This window comes from Saccopteryx leptura, chromosome 2, assembly GCF_036850995.1.
Source record: "Saccopteryx leptura isolate mSacLep1 chromosome 2, mSacLep1_pri_phased_curated, whole genome shotgun sequence".
In the NCBI taxonomy this organism is placed as follows: Eukaryota; Metazoa; Chordata; class Mammalia; order Chiroptera; family Emballonuridae; genus Saccopteryx; species Saccopteryx leptura.
In genome coordinates this window covers 117,584,294-117,605,927 of record NC_089504.1, presented here as the reverse complement: position 1 = coordinate 117,605,927, position 21,634 = coordinate 117,584,294, and the positions used below count along the sequence as shown (strand labels likewise).

General features: G+C 40.5%; 1 protein-coding gene across 2 annotated transcripts in view; it reads left to right on the top strand.

Annotated features, from left to right (window-relative positions):
- Positions 1 to 21,634, top strand: part of CRADD (CASP2 and RIPK1 domain containing adaptor with death domain) — a 207,898-nt gene that overhangs the window by 76,268 nt on the left and 109,996 nt on the right. The gene's annotated exons all lie outside the window — the stretch shown is intronic.

The window sequence follows — 21,634 nt, the reverse complement described above, 5'->3', positions numbered from 1 at the left end:
ATGAATAGCTCTGTCTGGGCGTCTCCCATGAAATCTCAAGATGTCAGCCAGGGCCAGGGTCATCTGAAGGCTAGTGTAGAGCTGAAGGGTCTGCTGCCAAGAGGTACCTTCATGTAGGTTAAGTGCTTAGAGGTAAGGTTTTTTATTGTAATGGAAGTGGCTGGCAGGAAGCTTTTGATTCCCAAAGCATCCACTTCAAAGGTATCTATCTTGAATAAACATATTTTTTGATTGTATAATACAGCAAAACAACTAGGTAAGGAACCCCACCCATGAACTTCCCTTTATAGGAAGCCCTAGGTAACCTAGATGACTGACCACCTCAGTGACTGTGCTTCTCCCATCCTATACCCTAATTCCTGCTCGTATTTTTAAAATTCACCAATGAAGTGTGAACCCATGAAACCCTAGGCACCTTCCCCTGCACTAGATCCTAACAAAGCCAGAGCCCAGTCCTCACTTCCTTTCTCTCCCTCTCTCCATGACTTTGCTGTGTGGCCCTCGGGGGTGCCATGTGCCCTCCAGGACCTGTGAGTATAATAAGTCTTGCTCTTCAGAGTGCCCTGACGGTGTGCTGAAGTACATCCCGTGATCATGATAAGAACCACAAGAGCCAGTCCAGCCACAACGTTGGCTTCAGTCCAACAACTGCCTGCCAGGGCTCACCACAAGCAAGACAGGGGCCCGATGAGTACCTCAGTCATTCCTAGCTGATAGCATCACTACCAGGCTGAGACGGACACAACTCACACGGTGCTGGTGGTGGCAGGTGTCGCTTCCTTTCAGTTGGGGCCTTCTGTGAGCTGCTTGAGTGTGCTGTTGGCATGGAGGCCAGCCTTCCCCCAGAGCGAACATCCTAGAGAGCAAGGTGGAAGCCACAGTATTTTACGACTTAGTTTTGGAAGTCACACCCCTTCGTCGTACCAGTAATATACGAGTGGTTACCCAGGCCACCTGGTGGAGTCGGGTAGGAGGGCTACACAGGGCTGTGCAGGAGTCTCTGGGTCATTTTGCAGACTGGCTGTCACAAAAGGACTAATATGTTTTTAAACAAATGATTTTTTAAGACTTAACATTTTAAAATCTAAAACTTAGATTTTCTTTTTATTCACAAACTATGTTTTTTTTATAAAAGCATACCCATGACTGCTCTTTTACTCAGTTTCCATTGATAACAGAAAATCTTTGTATTTGCTTTAAAAACTACAGTTACTGTTACCCTTCTGGTAGAGACTGAACTCAGAAATACTATCCAAAAATGTGTGGCAACACAGCAGCTGCTTCTGAATCCCCGAAAGCAATAGTGCACGCGGAGACCTGACTCTGAGGAAGGGGGTGGAGAAGCAGCAAATAGTTCTGCCTTCTGAGGGTTGAACTAGAGGGCAGGCAGATAACTTCCTGCCCTGTACTTGAGGGACCCTGGAAGCGTCTTTCCAGTGTGGGTGAGGCCATTTTCCTGGGTCTATATTTCCACTGAACTCTAGTGGAGGGTAAAGCAGGGGGCTTCTGCTGAAGGCATCCAGGTGGCATTCCAAAGTACAGTTATCTTTCTAATGCTCTCCCCATGCCAGCGCAGGAGCTCCTAGTCAAGCAACATATTCTCTCTGGTTATATATAGAAAAATGGATGAATGACTGATTGACTAGGTTTGTCTAAAATATGAGGGAACCCTAAGGTAGGACGTCAAGATAATGAGGACTCTCCTCTCTCAGCCCTCGCCTCTCGGCTTCTTCCCAGCGGTGTTCTGGCAGGTTGGGCTCATCACACATGTGGCATTAGCGACTGCAATGTTTCTGTTCCAAATTTTGAAGGTGGGAGAATATCACTACTAAAAATATGCTAATTTAGGGGACCACTTTTGTAGCTTCCTTCTCATCAGAGCTTGAGAAGGAGAAAACAACAGCCAACCTCTCTATTTTTTTTTTTTTTTTCATTTTTCTGAAGCTGGAAACAGGGAGAGACAGTCAGACTCCCGCATGCGCCCGACCGGGATCCACCTGGCACACCCACCATGGGGCGACGCTCTGCCCACCAGGGGGCGATGCTCTGCCCATCCTGGGCGTCGCCATGTTGAGACCAGAGCCACTCTAGCGCCTGGGGCAGAGGCCACAGAGCCATCCCCAGCGTCCGGGCCATCTTTGCTCCAATGGAGCCTTGGCTGCGGGAGGGGAAGAGAGAGACAGAGAGGAAAGCGTGGCGGAGGGGTGGAGAAGCAAGTGGGCGCTTCTCCTGTGTGCCCTGGCTGGGAATTGAACCCGGGTCCTCCGCAAGCTAGGCCGACGCTCTATCGCTGAGCGAACCGGCCAGGGCCAACCTCTCTATTTCTGTAGGTAAGGAAGGATAGGAGGAGGAGGAGGGAGGGAAAGGAAAATGTGCAGGTGAGTGCCATGTTCTGATGGATGGTTCTGAAGATTCCTCAGGCTTTGGCATGGAAAAATGGACTGTAGGTGATCAAGGAGGAAGCAGGGAAGCCAGCCGAGAGGCCATGGTAGTTGTCCAAGTGAACGGGTTGGTGGCTGGAACGAGAGTGGAAGTGGTACAGTTAGTAAAGGTGGTTGGGCTCAGAGCTGTCATGCGGGCAGAGCTCACGGGGCCGGGTGCTGAGCCCGAGTAGATATTATGGTTCATTGCTCCTATTATTAGAGTTTAGTGATGTGTGTTCATACCCTACATTTGTTTTTTGCTAAGGAATTAAGTGTATGAGTTCATCCTCACTGCTACTCTTATTACCATGTTGGATTTGCTTCAAAAGGTATATACTGTATATAGAATGAGTTCCCACCCTGTGGGCAAGGCATATAAATGTTTGATATTAGAATCTAGAATCTGATTCTGAAGATTTATTAGAACAGTTGTTTAACAATGAACATGAGATTTATTCTCCCTTTGCTATTCTTATTATATAGGGTGAGGCAAATGTAGGTTTATAGTTGTTTGTAATAATACAATAACAATACATAATAAATAACAATATAAGAAAATAATACAGTAATTAATAAATAATAATAATCGAATAAACTCTGTATTTGTGTACTCACAACTGTAAACCTATGTCTACCCCACTCTGTATTATTTATCAAACAGATAATTTTGGAGGCTTGTTATAGAAACTTCACAATTTTTAAGGAAATATACAAATCTCCAAATCAATAATTAAGTATTTCTCATAGGCTACTAAGAAATATAACTTATAATTTTACTCATTTTTTTAAGTTAAAATTTTGTCGTTCTTTATAGTTCATGGCAATTTAGGATTAAGATCATCTCAGTGTTTCCAAGTTGTTTCTTTTTTTCCTTTTTTTGATTTTAGAGGGAGAGGAAGGGTGAGATAGAGAGAGAAACATCAGTTTGTTGTTCCACTTATTAATGTATTCATTGGTTGATTTTTTTTTTTTTTTTTTTTTTTTACAGAGACAGAGAGTCAGAGAGAGGGATAGATAGGGACAGACAGACAAGAACGGAGAGAGATGAGAAGCATCAATCATCAGTTTTTCGTTGTGACACCTTAGTTGTTCATTGATTGCTTTCTCATATGTGCCTTGACCATGGGGCTACAGCTGACCGAGTAACCCCTTGCTCGAGCCAGTGACCTTGGGCTCAAGCTGGTGAGCTTTTTTGCTCAAACCAGATGAGCCTGTGCTCAAACTGGCGACCTTGGGGTCTCGAACCTGGGTCTTCCGCATCCCAGTCCAACGCTCTATCCACTGCGCCACCACCTGGTCAGGCCATTGGTTGATTCTTGTATGTGCCTTGACTGAGCCGTGAATGAACCCACAACCTGGCATACAGGGATGATGCTGTAACCAACTGAGCTCCCAGCCAGAGTGCAAGTTTTAAATGTAGTGGAAAATAATACATTTGCTATTATTCAACTTGTTTGATTTGTCATTAGTTTGATTTACATGAAAAGTTTATCATTTATTTTAGATTTGGTAGATTTTAAGTTGATACCACTTTATATCAATTTACACCTGAAGCCTTCATTAAGAACCTGGGGTTATATACAAGTGTACTTTAATCTCAAGTGGTGAATCTTAATATAAGAAAGAAAAGTTTGGGACCTTTGGGCTGGAACTGTTCACAACCGACTCTTATGAAATCAGTGATGTTCTCACGATCATTCTGCAGCATTCTTTGTTGTGTTTTTGTGGTACCTTGTTTCTTCTGAGATAGTTTTATGTTTCCAGGAATTCAGGAACTAAGAAACACTGTGCTAAGTATTTGAGATCCAAAGCCATTTAATTTTATGGGAATGTAGAGTGCTCATTAAGTTTTAAGTTTAAGGACCAGCAAAATGGAGAAGTGTATTGTTGTTACACAATATATTTTGTTATAAATATGTTTACTTTTATTGCACATGATGTAACCAGGATGGAATACACACACACACACACACACACACACACACACACACACACACACACACACTAATTGTTGATATAATTTGCCTCAGAGGTGGGGGGTGAGGAATAGGGAGCATGGCACAAGAAGAAAAAAAAAACTGTTACCAATCAGACTAAAATTACTACAGTTAAAAAGAGTTGCATAGATAAGAAATAACAAAACCTTCACCTAGCTTTCCTGAAAATTTACAAACTTCTTCCATTTTTCTTTGCTTAGGTTCTTGGTAAAGGAAAAAAGTTGCTCTGGTTCTTTGTATGAAAAACTGATTCCACTATTTCCCTCCCTGAAGCCCTTCATCTTTCATTGTAATCACCAGAGGATACTATTTGGCTATTTTGAAATCATTTCTGTGTTCAACTTGCACTTTGCCCACCGAGAGCCTTTCCCCATCTCATTCTTCCTTTTCCTTTGCCCCACTGCTCACTGTGCTCCCACCTCTTTCCCTACGGCCAAGGGAGGAACTTGTCAGCCAAGACTTACTCTCTTATGAGCTGATTGAAAAATCCCTTTGGCATCGTACATTCACAGGCACCCGGCCTCAGTCTGATCCCAGAATAACAAACAACAGGAAATACAGGAAACACACAGATCAAGTCAACACAGATAGACGTGACCAAAGGGAAAACGAGAGAACAGCAAAGACGGTGCACTTGTCTCCAGGAGTGGAAATTGTCCTAGTCCACTCTTTTCAGAATACACTTTGATCCAGAGCTGCCAGCCCTGTTAGTTACTCCCTTCAGATGCTGAGGAGTGGCAGCTACCCTGGTTGGGTTTTCAAGGTCAGTCTGCTAAATTTTAGACATAATGGACTAAACCCTCCCCAAGAGAAGTGGAGAATGAATACCAGTCACTTATCAGTCTCCAAGGTAAAAATAACACAAGGGTATACGGAAGATGTTCAGTTGAAATGAAAAGCAGATGGAAAAGAGGATAGAGAAATGTAGCTAGGAGAAAACTGTCATCTTACTAATAATCTGTATTTTATTAATCAATTATAAAGGAATTTTTTTCTAATATTCATGTTCCTGCTAGACTCACTCCTTCCTTTCTTATCTCTTTCTTATGATTTCATTCCCATTTCCCCCCTCTCCTCTGTTTTCTTTTTCTTCCCTCTTTCTTTTCTCCTGATCCTCTTTCTTATTGTTGTTCTTTGAGCTTAATGTGGTAATGTGGTTATCAGAGATGGTTCAAAACAAATCTAGCTTGGTTGAGGACAAACCCACAAAGAAATAACTGCCATATAGTGCTCCATGAGCATATTACTAGAGTTGGAAAACAAAGTTCCATGGGGGTTCTGAGAAAAATAATTTCTTCTGCTATGGAGGCCAAGAAGTAGACATGACTTTTTGCTTTCACTCATTCATTCACCCCCATTTGCCAGGGGACAGTGTAACAAAGGTGATAATGCAGGCATGGTCACCACCTCCCAGGAGCTTATATGCTAGTGGAGAGACAGGAAACAAGCATATAAATAATAAATGGGTACAGGTTGTGAAAGGGCAGTGAAGGAAATAAGTTATTCTTTGCAGTGGCAGAAAGTAAAGGGGGAGCCTCCTAGAGCAGGCTGGGCAGGCTCCTTGGGGAGGGCTATTTCAGGAGATACCAGAAGGATAGAAGAAGCCAGTTTTGGGGAGAGCTAAGAGAAGAGTTTCCTGGTCAGAGGGCATGGTAGGTGCAAAGGCCCTGAGTGGAAGAGCGGGCTGCTCTGCATAACTGGCAGGACATCAGGATGGCTGCAGCCAGCAAGATAGGTGTGTCCAAGATGGGAGTCCGGCCTGGAACCGTGAGGATTTGGGGTTGTGTTCTAGGTGCAGTGGGAAACCGCTGAAGGGCTGTATCTTGCTGGGATTTTAGTTTTAGAAGTCCAAACTTTTTGATGTACTGTATAGAGAATACATTTTATGGGGCCAGAGTAGAAGCTGGAAATCACAATAAGATCTTTATGCTACAGGGAAAATGAATTATTAGGAAGTTATGGGATTAGGAAGTGTGTTGTTGTAAAACATGGTGACATTTTACTTTGGCTTTTAAGAATGGTTGGAATTTTGACAAGCAGAGATTTGGAGGGAAGGTCATTCTAGAGCCAGAGGCAGGATGATCAAAGTATGGAGGTTGAGAGGCATGAGACAAGTTTGGAAAAGGGCCAACTTGCCTAGTATGACTGGAGAGGTAAAGTGTATGTAAGGGGAGGGACATGTACCTTTTTGCCTGATAATATAAGGTCTTGAATGCCAGGACACACTTTTGAGAGTTTGGCTAATATATGTAGAATTTTGTTTAGGCGTGTTTTATTTGCTGTAAGATGTCTTCCTAGTTCTTACTTTTGTTTTATAGAAAAATTAGTTAGGTTAGTTAGGTGTTAGACTCTCCATATAATTCGCCCCAGCCCACAGTCACTGGTATTTCATGTCTTACCACTCACATTGTACTGACCCAGAGCCTGGATGTGTCATGGTGGCTCCTCAGTAGGAGCCTACACTTAAGGCAGGGGTCCCCAAACTTTTTACACAGGGGGCCAGTTCACTGTCCCTCAAACCATTGGAGGGCCAGACTATAAAAAAACTATGAACAAATCCCTATGCACACTGCACATATTTTAAACTAAAAAAACAAAACGGGAACAAATACAATATTTAAAATAAAGAACAAGTAAATTTAAATCAATGAACTGACCAGTATTTCAATGGGAACTATGGGCCTGCTTTTGGCTAATGAGATGGTCAATGTGCTCCTCTCACTGACCACCAATGAAAGAGGTGCTCCTTCCGGAAGTGCGGCGGGGGCCGGATAAATGGCCCCAGGGGGCCGCATGTGGCCCGCGGGCCGTAGTTTGGGGACCCCTGACTTAAGGGTTTATGTCTGCTTTGTCATTAGTTTTATGTGACAAGCATCCACTGAACACCAGCTCTATTGAAGGCACTGTTTATTATTGGTGAGTATGAGGGGCTCTTACTTTCCATGTGCCTCGCTGTTTTCTACCAGTTTCTTTAGTGACAATTTAGGGACACTATGCACAGTGGGGGACAGCTTTCACCAAGGTCAGGAAAGCCTCCTGGAGTGACATTTGAGCTGATGCCTAAGGGATGATTAAGAGGGAGTTTGTTTTAAACAGACGGGCTTGCGATGTAAAGCTGTAAGGTAGGCATGAGCTTGGGCCGTGCGAGAAAGGGACAGCCAGTGAACAAGTGAGGGTGGTGGGAGATGAGCTGATGCCTAAGGGATGATTAAGAGGGAGTTTGTTTTAAACAGACGGGCTTGCGATGTAAAGCTGTAAGGTAGGCATGAGCTTGGGCCGTGCGAGAAAGGGACAGCCAGTGAACAAGTGAGGGTGGTGGGAGATGGGAGCGGGCCAGCGGCAATGTCCCCAACTTTGAGACATGTGGCAGCCCTCCAGTGGGCTCAGGCCAAGCCCCAGACCAGTGAAATCAGAATCTCTGGTGGCACGTACACATCTGCATTTTTAAAAAGCTCCCCACGTGACTCTCATGTGACTTTGGATATTTATTCTGCTTGCCCTGGGAAGACTTGGAAGGCAGTAATATAATCGGGTTGTCATTCTTTCAAAGGTCCCTTTGAAGCTTTGTGCAGTGTGAAGAGTAAGCTTGAGGAGAGAGGTGAAGGGTGTCATTGGGATGACCAGTTCAGAGGTTCTAGGAGTGGTCTGGGCAGGAGATGATGGTGGCTTAAACTGAGGTGACAGTGGGCCTGTAGAGTGTCAGGGTGGTGAATTACAACCCAAGCTTGGGGACAAAGCTTCTGTTTAGCAGGTGCTCAACAGGCCATTTTTGTTTGTTTGGAGGAGGCTGAGTAGGTCTGGTTAAAGAACATAACCTCTGGGTGTGAATCCTACATCTTCCACTTACTAGTCAGGGCACCCTGGGCAAGTTATACTCACAAAATGAGGAATAGAACAGAATGTCTGCCTCAGTAAACTAAATGAGCACGAGGCACTGAAAACAGTGTTTTGTTCAAAGTAAACATATTCTTGGCTACTGTTATTATTTTTATTCGTTCTACCCCATTTTCTAGTTTCTCTTCCTACTCTCTTCTCGCCTGGAATGTGATTGGAGCATCTGTGTCTCCATGTGGGGCCTTGCGGGAGAGGCCGCAGGAGTAGCAGATGCACTGGATCGGCACTGCCAAGATGTTCACCAGCGGCTCCTGCCGTTCACCACTTGTGGCCTTCTTGTGCAGAAATAAACCCCATTTCTTTAGGCTTCTCTGCCATTCCTACAGCCCAGAAGCAGGGAGCAAGTGTGACCTGTTCAGGGGATTTTAAGGATTTCAGAAAGGTTAGCGGGCAGAATGTGAGGGGCCAGCAGGGTTGAGAGATGAACCTGAAGACATTTGCATGGCTCAGTTTTTTGTTTTGTTTTGTTTTTATAGTTTGGCTCCTGTTTTCTTTCTGTTTTAGATTTTATTTATTCATTTTAGAGAGAGGAGAGAGAAGGCGGGGTGGGGAGGAGCAGGAAACATAAACTCCCATATGTGCCATGACCGGGCAAGCCCAGGGTTTTGAACCGGTGACCTCAGTGTTCCAGGTCTACGCTTTTATCCACTGCACCACCACAGGTCAGGCATGGCTCAGATTTTGAAGGGTCTTGGAAACCACATTATGGATATAAGATGTTTTTTTGTTTTGTTTTTTCCTGGTGAGTTAATCAGGGGATCAGACCTGATCAGGTTTTTGGCATGAGAACAGTCACTCTGGCTCTCTGTGATCAGTGGTGACGTGGCCGTGACAAGACTGGAAGCAGGGAGACCTGTCTGAGGGTTATTCCAGCAACACCGGTCAGCGGTGATTATGGCAATGGGAAAAGAGGAAGCAAAAGAATCCGAGAAATGTTTAGGGAAAGCAGAGAACAGGGCCTGATGTCGAGGAAGAGAGAGAGGGAGGGCTCAGGAGTGACTCTGGGGTTTCTGGTGTGTGTAACTGGTTGGATGGTGGTGTTCTTAGCTGACAAACAACACAGAGAGGAGGCGTTTCTTAGTCTCTTTTTTTTTTTTTAGTCTCTTTTTTAATTGACAGATTTTAATAAAATAAAGTCATCTCAGAGTTTCACATACTACATTTCTTTATGCTCTTTCCTTTATTTTCTTTTCTTTTAATCTTTCATGGCAGGAGGGTTTAAGAGTCTTGATTGCCCAGGAATTCACCTTCTTGCTAAGAAAGTCTGTGGTACCCTTAGAACAATTTCCTTCCTAACACTCTGTAGTATTTAGTCGTTATTATTATTATTATTGCCTACAGGGAGTGATAAAGATCATTATAGTATGTAAAAATTAATCCTATCTCTCCTAATAATTTTTTGATGTGATTTTATGTGTGAGAAAATTATCTTTTTAAAATACAACTTTCTGGCCTGACCAGGCAGTGGCGTAGTGGATAGAGCATCAGATTGGGATGCTGAGGACCCAGGTTCGAGACCCCGAGGTCGTCAGCTTGAGCGCAGGCTCATCTGGCTTGAGGAAAAAGCTCACCAGCTTGGACCCAAGTTCGCTGGCTCGAGCAAGGGGTTACTCGGTCTGCTGAAGGCCTATGGTCAAGGCACATATGAGAAAGCAATCAATGAACAACTAAAGTGTTGCAACAAAAAAATAATGATTGATGCTTCTCATCTCTCTCTGTTCCTGCCTGTCTGTCCCTATCTATCCCTCTCTCTGACTCTCTCTCTGTCCCTGTAAAAAATAAGAAAAAAAAATACAACTTTCTGTAACTGTGGTAAAGAGGATAAATACTTCATATAAATGAAAGGCATCATCCAATTTTGAATTATTTGGGAAAGAAATCCCTGTGGATTTAAGAGACCGATAAATTTCATCTATTCAGGAATTGAGATATGGCTGAATGGATATTTTAAATCTTGAGTGTGGTTATAAATTGAAAATGTAAGATGTAGTCTAGGTCCAATCCAGAGAGCAAAAAATGTTCCATATTTCTGAAATTATTAATGATTAGATTGTGAGCTTGATAGGCTTGAAGATAAAATTTTAGCACAAATTGTCTACTGCTCAGGGAGTAAAAGGTTTTTTTGTGTGCAGTTATTCAAGAGGTCAAGAGGGAATCACTGGTGTTCCTTTTTGTTTCTAATGAAGGTTTTAATTAATAATAATAGTAGTGATAATAATGCCTCACATTTGTACAGCACTTATTAGTTTACACTGCTGTTTAAAATGCATGACCCACTTAGCCCTCTGTGGAGTAGACAGGGCAGTATGATCTCCACGTAGGAATGGGGAAACTGAGATCCAGGAAGTTTACCTTGGGTCATAGGATTGCTGGAACAGCTCCTTCTCCAGCACACGTCAGTATTCCTTGTGTCTTACAGGGGTACCCACAGTGTAGCCGTATTGGGAGGGGGGTCTCCTGGGTGTCATCCCCTAGGATTATGTTAGAGGTTTGCAATATAAAAAGTACAGCTCTGATCACACATATGAATGAGAAACAAAAATTATGTCAAACTATTTTTTTTTTTCCAGTAAAATCTATTTGTTTTTTGATCCCTTATCTCCCTCTGGCTTTCTTTAGGGAGAGCATTAATTAGTGCCACAGGTTTAAGGAAAAAAGGTGTGAAAAATACCCTTACATTGAAAATGTTTTATTTATTAACTCCTTTGATGTGAATTAGTAAAAGACTGCTGTGTATGATTTTAACAGAATATCTTGGTCCAGATACAGGAATTCCAACCAGTTATCCTTGGAAGCATAGTTTGAGAACCATTAACACACATTTTGAAAGTGATTGAAATGGACATTTCTTGAAAAAGTAGTTTTTGCCTTGTGAGGAACATTTGTGTAGATTTTTAAATTATTCGTATTTGAAAGAATAGTCTTATACAAGAAATCCTATTTTTGAGATAGAACTGGTAAATATCTTATGGAAAATTCCAAACGCCTGCCTATTCCACTTGTCTTTCATCTTTTGAGAGCTTAGCCTTGTTACTAAGTCTCCAGTCATTTTTGCCACTCTTTTGCCCTAAGCCTTCCTTAGTGAATCTTAAGATTCTGGGGCCAAGCTTATTGGATAGGCAGTGCCAGGCTGCGTCCTGTCCTCACCCCTCCCCCATCACAATGTCTTTCCTACACATGGTTTAGTCAAAAATGCCCATGGGGTCTTTTAATGATGGGAATGTAATAAGAGAGTACTTAGTGTAATAAAAGATACTGGCTTTTCTAATTAAAAATGAAAGCTAAAGACTCCCAATTGTCACCTTTGACAATCTGTATTTTTGGAGTTGCCCATCTGATTTGAATGGTCAACTGCTTCTGTCTACTCAGGGGCTTTTTTTCTGGCTGCTGTCCTACAGTGCCTTTGTTAAACTGGCAAAGCTTCTAGTGTTTCTTTTTAGTTCTCATTCTACCTTTGGTCAAGGTTAAAACTAGCTCCAATGTGCAGCTAGTCCTGGTGAAGGTGGTGTTGTCTCAAATTTTCTTAGGTGTTGCTTCTTCTCTGAAGACAAATACCTAAAGTGTAAATGGCATCAACTATCCTTTATAGATGGTAGAGAGTCAGATCTAGAATATACGCTCCAGGAGGGCAGGGAGCTTGTTTTATTTATCCCTCTCTTCCTAGTGCCCAGAGCAGTGCCTGGAACATTGCAGAGGAAGATCAGTTGATGAAAGGAATGAAATGTTCCTACAGGTGGCTCCACGTAGAGATCTGTGCACCAGGACTTGTGATTGCAAGTGACAGATATGGAATGGGCTTGGTCACATTTCCATAATTCGCTCCTTCTTACATGTCCCTTGCCAGAGCACTGTCCTTCTGACTAGTCCTAGGCAGAAAGACCATTACCTATGCTTTCCAAAATATTAAATCTCAAGTTCACAAAGAATCTGTTATTTGGGGTTTATCTATATGTTCCAAGCTCCGGCTATATGCAAAAAGTCTCAATCAGTTTATTATGATTTCTTCATATCCTTTCCCTTGCAGAGATTGGATGAATGTTAAACTTCTGGTTTCTATTCTTCACTTCCCTGAAGCCCTGTCTGGAGCCTATTCTTCCCTGATGAGCCTCATCCCCCTTCAACCCCGCCTACCTGGCTTTGTGTTTCCTCAGCATACTGCCAGTGGACTGTGCTGTGTTGCATTTATTTTGTTATATCATGTATACATTTGTTCTGTTTCCTTTTTTCATTTTTAAAAATAATTAATTTACTTTATTCCATAATGTATGCACAATAGTGTTAATGTAACAATATTAACACTAATATCAACAAAATGATTACTGAGAATAATTTAAGATTTTTAATTTTTTTCAATTCTGTTTTCTTCTTTCTTTCTTTCTTTCTATCTTTCTTGTCAGAACACTTAAGTTCTACTTCTTAGCAAATCAAGTTTCAATTATACAATATAGTATTATCACTCTAGTCACACTGTGTCTTTTGTTTGAATAATTTAGTCCACTTACATTAAAGTAATTATTGATAGGTATGGGCTTGCTATTGCCATTTTATTAATTGTTTTATAGGTTTTTTTCCCCCTTCCTCTCTTGCTTTCTTTCTTTGTGATTTGATGATTTTCTGTTGTGGTCTGCTTAGATTTCCTTTTCTTTATCTTTTGTGTATCTACTGTAGGCTTTTGCTTTGTGGTTACCATGAGACTTACATAATACATCTTACATTTTAACAGTCTATTTTAAGCTAATAACAGCTTAATTTAAAATGTATACAAAAATTCTATATTTTTACAAACCCCCTTATCCATTAAACAATTATTGTACTTATAGTGGCCTTTAATACTTTTGTCTTTTAACATTTTTACTAAAGTTATAAGTGACTTAGCCACCAATACAACATCAGAGTATTCTGAATTAACTATATATTTACATTTATCAGTGACTTTTACACTTTTATATGTTTTCCTGTTATTAATTAGCATCCTTTTATTTCAGCTTGAGGAACACCCTCTAACATTTTTTTAAGACAAGTCTAGTGATAATGAACTCCTTCAGCTTTTGTTTATCTGAAGAACTTCTTTAAGATTCTTTCTTTGTGTTTAATTTCTGACGATTTAATTATTATGTGTCTCTGTGTGGGTCTCTTTAGACAGACCTTATTTGGTACTTTTGTCATTTCTTGCATCTGGATTTGTTTTTCCCCCAGATAGAGAATTTTTCAGCCATTATTTCTTTGAATAAACTTTTTTCCTCTTTCTTTCTCTTCTTCTTCTGAGCCACCTATAATATGAATATTGTTCCACTTGATGGTGTCTCATGAGTTCTTTAAGCCATCTTTATTCTTTTGAAAATTTTTGTTCATTTGTTTAGTTTAATTCACTGCCATATCTTCAAGTTTGCTGATCTTTTCTTCCATTTGATGTAGTCTGCTGTTGACTCCCTTTGCTCTGTTTTCCAGTTAAATTATATACTTCAGCTTTGTGATTTCTGTTTGGTACTTTTTAACAGTATTTTAAATGTCTGTGTTGAAATTATCATGTTGTTCATGCATTGCTCTTTTTTACCTCAGTGAGCATTTTAATGACCATATTTTGAACTATCAGGTAAATGACTTATTTCCATTTTATTAAGATTAGTTTCTGGAGTTTTATTCTTTTGTTTGGAACCTAGCTCCTTGTTTCTTCATTGTCCTTGACTGTCTGTGTTGGGTTTTATTACTAAAAACATTCACTTCTACCATTTTGACAGACTGGCTTTATGTAGGATAGGAACCTCTTTCATCAGCCTGGCCTGAGCTCCTGGTTGTCTTTCAAACTTCTGGATTGTTCAAGCCACCATCTTTGTTTTCAGTGGCTCCCAGTAGTTGAGTGTGTGTTAAGATCTGTTGGTTTCCCAAAGGGGAGGATTTAAGTCAGCACCAACGTGCAGGCTGCTTAAGATAAACCCTCAGGCTGAAGCTGGGAAAGTAGGCAGTTAAGTTTCTAACAGGGAGAAAGTGGGAGATAGGCGTTTTTGCCTGCTTCTTCTGTGCTGAGCTCAGGTGTATAGCCATGGAATAGAGTGTACTCCCGCACCTGTTTAAAACTGCTTCTTTGTTTGCTGTAGTCCTGTGGGACTCATGAGTGCAAGCCCCATTGGCTGTCAAAGCTATATGATCTGGGGCCAAGTCAACTGTAAGAGTTGGGACATTACTTGTGTAGTGAAGTTCCTTTCAGGGAGATATTAGTGACTTGGTTTTATTGTTGGAGAGAGACAGAGGGAGAAGGAGGAAGCTTTTTTGGGCTTTAGGAAGGATTTCAGTCAGCCCCCATATGTATGCTAATTAGAGGCCAAATCCTCAGGCAGCAGTTTATAGAGTATTCAGTTAAACCTCTTGCTGTAAAAACTAGGAGATTTGCATTCTTGCCCGCTTCCTTTACACTGAGCCCTGGGGGTATAGCTGTAGTGGGTACTCATTTGTGCCTGCTAAGAACTGCTTGTTTGTTTGCTGTAGTGCTGTGAGACTCATGAATGCAAGGCCTGTTGACTATCAGAACTGGGCAATCTGGGGGCTGTCTCTCAGGTGGCAGCCACAAAAGATGGGTTGCCAGACATGTATATAAGCTCCTTCTAGAGAGATGCTAATGACCTGGTTTTATTGTTGGAGCAAGCCACAGGGAAAGGTGGAGGGAGTGCCTGCCAGCTCCCCAAGGTTCCAGGATGGATCACAATCAGCTCTTAGATGCTTGCTAAATTAGAAATTGGACCTTCAGTCAGCAGCTTGTAAAGTATGCTTGAAGGAAAAACAACTTGTTTACCTTATGTTTTTTTCTTCATTCCCCAACCTCCTTCATCCAGTTTCTCCGACCATCCCTCAACCCCCTCATCCAGTTTCATGAAGTTAACACTATCCCCACCTCCTCCTTCCCCCCTTAGCGGGGCCATTTAAACAAAGTCAGCCAATTAGGAAAGAGTAAGATTATACGGTCAATGCCACAGCCAATGGGGCAAGACTCAGCCTAGAGCCTGCGTTAGGGATAAAAGCTGAACCTACTTCCCTTCCTGTGTACTTGCTGGATGGCTTTCACTAGTGGCAGCATACCCTTCTGCAGAAGTTATTAAAAATTGCCTTGCCAAGGTATTTTGTCTCCACGAGTCTTGCTTAATTGCAACTTTAAGATGCTTTCAAACACCATCGGGGTAAAGACTGGGAGATGGGAGTTTGTGCCTGCTCTCTCTGCACTGAGCCCTTGAAGAACAGCCTTGTCAAGTGCTCATGTGCCTGTTAAGAACTGATTCTTTGTTTGCTATAGTTTTGTGGGCCTGATGGACGTGAGCCCCACCGGCTTTCAGAGCTAGGTTTTGTGAGGGGGGGCTGTCCTTTTAGTGGGAGTCTTACACCATGGGTACTAGATGTGTGGTCCAAACACGTCATTTCTCAGGGAGAAGCTGACGATTGGAAGTCCGTTTCGGACTGTATGGCACAATGCTGGGGATGTGGTTTATGCTGAGCGTGTGTCTCAGCCGTTCCTACCCATTGCAATGTCGATTCGCCTGTGTACAGGAGTCACTTGGCTAGAGTCTGTTTTTTTCTCAGCAGTAATGGATCTGTGTGTACCTGTACATTCAGTAAGTCTATGGGAGGAGGGAAGTTTAGGAGCCTCCCGTGTTGTCTTTTTGGTCCCCCTCTCCTGTTTTATTTTTTAAGTTAATGTTTATCTCAAGAAATGTTACTATGTGTGCTCAAGCTTTTGATCTTACATTATCACTTCATTCTCACAGCAATCATTTGTGGTAGGTGATATTGGCCCCGTTTTACAAAAAGAAGAGACACACCCAAGGATGTACAGCTAGTAAATGACAGAGCTGGGGTTCCATTCTTGACTGTTTGACTTAAACGCCTTAATCACACTTCACACACTCTTAGAAAAGGATGGAGTTCACGTGCTATACTTCTCCCAACTCCCACTGTCCTTCAAATGTACGTCATAAGTGGTCTTATGCAAGCTACTCATGACATGAAAAAATGTATGAGTACAAGTCCTCTGAAGAAATACGTACAAGCAAATTGAGTTAAGCATTAGCAGAAACCCCTCCAATCAAGGTAAACCAATATTAACATTTTAGAGTATATCATTCCATGTTTCTTATGCAAAAATTTAAATGTATATATTGGAAGTGCTCTTAGGCTAGCTGCATTCAGCTAACAAATTTCTCTTTAGTATACCCAAAACCATGTGCTTACTAAGAGTCATTTGTATTTTTTCTTAGCCCTGTTTATGCCAGTTGAACTTATTATTGCAATTATGTAATCTAATTATATATTACACAAACCAGTGAAATATGAGTATAAAAACAGAGCTGTTTTCTCCACTAAAATTAGGTTGAATGTTATAGCAAAATGTGATCAAGACAAATCTCTAAAACAATTGTTACAGAATTTAAAGTAGGTAGAATAACAGTAAAAGATTAAAAAGAAATATTAAAAGTCATGAAGGGGCCCTGGTCAGTTGGCTCAATGGTAGAACATTGATTTGGCATGTGGAAGTATCAGATTTGATTCCTAGTCAGGGCACACAGTAAAAGCAACCATCTGCTTCTCCATCTCTCCCTCTCCCCCTTCTCTCTCTTTCTCTCTCTTTCTGTCTCTCTTCTCTCTCTCTCTTCCCCTTCCACAGCCATGGCTCAAACGATTCAAGCAAGTTGGCCCCAGGCACTGAGGATTGCTCCTTGGCCTGCCTCACGCGCTAAAATAGCTCAGTGGCTGAACAATGAAGCAACTGCCCCAGATGGGCTGAGCATCGCTTGGTAGGGGGCTTGCTGGGTGGATCCTGGTCCAGGCACATGTGGGAGTCTGTCTCTGCCTTCCTGTATCTCATTTAATAAAAAAAAAAATCATAAAGGTTTCTACATTCATACTCCTTCACAAGTGTAGTTAAATTTTTGTTCTATGTTAATAAAACTAAAGCTGATAATAGAGAAGATGGATTTTAGATGTGATTTATGTAGGAAAGACGATATAGAATTCTGTTAAGCAAATACGCAAGCCCTTAGTGTTAAATAAAAATTAAATATTTTAGGGAGCAGTTGTTATAAGTTCTCACTTTCACTGGCCTTTGAAATTAAGCAGTTAACTTTCAGGTTCTAGATTAGTAGATAAGGATGCTTCTACTTTTTATATCTGAAAAGGATAATTATATAGTTTGCTAAATTACTGTTTTGTTTTGTTTTTTACTTAATTCATGATAGAGGTATTTCCAAGCCAAGAAACACGGATTAACATATTTTATGACAATATAACGTATGTTCAAAAAAGTACATAAATCCTAAGTGTACACTTAGAAAATGATCACAAAGCAAACGTAACTGTGTAACACACACCCAGGTCAAGGAAGACACCTGCAGTATCCGAGAACCCCCACACGACGCTTCTTCCCTGTCTGAGAGAACTGCTGCTTTGACTTCTAACACTCTAGTGTCTGTTTTTAAACTTTATGTCAAAGAAACACGCATAGTTTTTAGTTTTTGACTTTATACTCAACATTTGTGAGATTCATCCATGTCTTTAACATGTATTCTTTGTTCAGTCATTGTCACTACTGAATTTTTTTCATTGAAAGAACATGCCAAAAGAATAAAGTGGGAGGTATCACACTTCCTGATATCAAGTTATACTACAAGGCCGTTGTACTCAAAACAGCCTGGTACTGGCATAAGAACAGGCATATAGATCAATGGAACAGAACAGAGAACCCAGAAATAAACCCACAGTTCTATGGACAACTGATATTTGACAAAGGAGGTAAGGAAATACAATGGAGTAAAGACAGCCTCTTTAACAAATGGTGTTGGGAAAATTGGACAGCTACTTGCAAAAAAATGAAACTAGATCACCAGCTTACACCACTCACAAAAATAAACTCAAAATGGATAAAAGACTTGAATGTAGGCCGTGAAACCATAAGCATCTTAGAAGAAAACATAGGCAGTAAGCTCTCTGACATCTCTCGGAGCAATATATTTGCTGATTTATCTCCACGGGGAAGTGAAATAAAAGACAGGATAAACAAATGGGACTATATCAAACTAAAAAGCTTTTGCACAGCTAAAGACAACAAGAACAGAATAAAAAGACAAACTACACAATGGGAGAATATATTTGACAATACGTCTGATAAGGGGTTAATAACCAAAATTTATAAAGAACTTGTAAAACTCAACACCAGGAAGACAAACAACCCAATCCAAAAATGGGCAAAAGAGATGAATAGACACTTCTCCAAAGAGGACATACAGATGGCCAATAGGCATATGAAAAAATGCTCAACATCACTAATCATTAGAGAAATGCAAATTAAAACCACAATGAGATATCACCTCACACCAGTCAGAATGGTGCTTATCAACAAAACAACACAGAATAAGTGCTGGCGAGGATGTGGAGAAAAGGGAACCCTCCTGCACTGCTGGTGGGAATGCAGACTGGTGCAGCCACTGTGGAAAACAGTATGGAGATTCCTCAAAAATCTGAAAATCGAACTGCCTTTTGACCCAGCTATCCCACTTTTAGGAATATACCCCAAGGACACCATAGAAAGGCTCGAAAAGGAGAAATGCACCCCCATGTTTGTGGCAGCATTGTTTACAATAGCGAAGATCTGGAAACAGCCCAAGTGTCCGTCAGAGGACGAGTGGATTAAAAAGCTTTGGTACATATATACTATGGAATACTACTCAGCCATAAGAAATGATGACATCGGATCATTTACAATAACATGGATGGACCTTGACAACATTATACGGAGTGAAATAAATCAGAAAAAAAAAAAAAAAAAACTAAGATGAATCCATTCATAGAAGGGACATAAAAATGAGACTCAGAGACATGAACAAGAATGTGATGGCAACAGGGGCGGGAGGTTGGGAGAGGGGGGAGGGGGTGAAGAAGGAGAGAGGGGTTAGGGGAGGGGAGGGGCACAAAGAAAACCAGATAGAAGATGACAGAAGACAATTTAACTTTGGGGGAGGGGTATACAGCACAATCAAATGTCAAAATAATCTAGAGATATTTTCCCTCAACATATGTACCCTGATTTATCAATGTCACTGCATTAAATTTAATAAAAAAAAAAAAAAGAACATGCCAAAAGAGTTAATTTTTCTATAGAGTTATCAGACTTTTAAAATTTGTTTTTACTTCATATATTCTAGGTATGAGTTCCTTTGTTAGTTATTTGTCTTAAAAATATCTTCTCCCACTCTTTAGCTTTTTTTATTCCTTTAACAGAGGTTAATATAAGTACTTAATTTAATGTAATTCAGTTAACAATTTTCCCTTTATTATTAGTGCTTTTTGAATCCCATGTAAGAAATCTTTACTTACTCCCAATCCAAGGACATGAAGATATCCTCCTATATTATCTTCCATCAGCTTTATTGTATTACTTTTCACAGTTAGATCTATAATTCACATGCAAACAATTTATGTGGCTGGTGAGAAGTTAGGGTTAAGTTTCATTTTATTCGACACTGATATCCAGTTGATGAAGAAGGATTTATCAAAAAGACCATCTATTTCCCATTGCTTATCGTGCCACCTTTTTCATAGATGAAGTGTCCGTACACACACACAGTTCAGTTCTCTTCCGTTGATGTATTTCCCTTGTGCTAATATGTGCTTGGATTACTGTAGTTTAGTAAACTGAAGATTGTCTTCTTTGTACCAATTCCTCATGATATTGTTTGGCCCTTTGCATTTTCAAATAAAGTTTAGAATTGGCTTATTAATTTCCACAAATATACAGAGAGACCTACGCAGACTTGCAAAGATTTTGATCAATATTGCTTTGGACCAATAGATAGTTGTTTTGACAATCAAACCTCTAGAGTTGACACCTTCACAATTTTGAGCCTTTCAGTTTATGTGCATGAAACATCTTCCCATTCAGGCCCTATTCAATTTGCTCAATGTTTTATATGTTAATTATTTGACTTTAACATAATTCTTTTCAATGACTATAGAATTTTGTGGGTAACATGTACAAATTTATTTAATCAATAGCATATGCTGTAAACTTAGATTGTTTCTATTTTTTCATTGTTATAACCAGTATGATTATATACGTTTTTAGTACTTTTCTGTTTCCTTCAAATTAACTTCTGAAACTGGAATTTTTGAGTCATACAGATTGAACTTTTATCTTTCCCTATGAACTGTATCATTTTTAACTCTCACCTACAGTTATAATAGATTCCACTCTTGCTAACCTAGGGAATTAGTGATTTATTTTTAGTATTTTTTGATTTGATGGGAAAAATAATAACTATTGTTCTTTTATTTTGCATTTTATTAGTAGTGAGATGGAGCAAGGTTTCATCTGACCACTTGTAGTTCTTTGTGAATAGCCTATTTGTGGACTGTGCTTAGTTTCTATCAGTGTTTTTATCTTTTTTTGTTGTTGTTAATGAGGAGCCACTGAGCCATTTCACCCGCAGGTGTTTTAAAGTACCAAAGGCTACAGAATTAATATTAATATTTTAGGAGGCTTGGAGAACATTTTATTAATTTGGATTAAGGTGTGCAGAGAAATTGTGAGAATAGTCTCTGTACTGTGTGATTGGCATAACCAGGATGGCCCTTGGCATTGTATTGTAAATGCAAGGGGAGGAAAACATGGATTCCCAGACATTCCACCACACCTGTGGGGAAAGGAGTGAATGGCTAGCCAGGTGCAGGAAGAGAAAAGCCAAAATAAACCTTTTCTTATAGCAATGAGTCATTTGCGGGCATTTGTCCCCACGGAAACTACCTCTCCTATGTAAATGTGTGTGTGACTCTGGACAGAGAGATAGCAGATAAACACTAGATAATATAGGAATGCCTTTAATATGTAAAGAGACATCTTTCTACCATTGTGTTGGCTTGTAAACTTTGTTTTCCCCAAAATAATGTATAGCTTGCAAATTGAACGTGGTCCTATCATGTTAAAGGACATATGACTATAACCAATAGTGGTAAGGGGCTCCTAATTGCAATTTTGCTTCTGTACTTCCCACTTACAAAACTATAAAAACTAAGTAGAACAAAGGGCCGGCGCGCTCTCCCTCAGATTTCTGTCGGAGCTGCCGCCGCTTGGCCAAGCTAAACAATAAAGCTTTGGTGTGTAAACTACGGACCTTATTTCTGTCTTTCATGTTTTGGGTCCCTCCGAATTTGGATTAACAGTTAATAGTGTTCTTTATGTATCACAGAGAAAAGCCCTTTATCACATATATTTACAAAATATAAATCTGTACAATAAATGAATTAACCAGTGTTAATTTTGGTTAACTTTTGGTGTTGGAAGGGGCC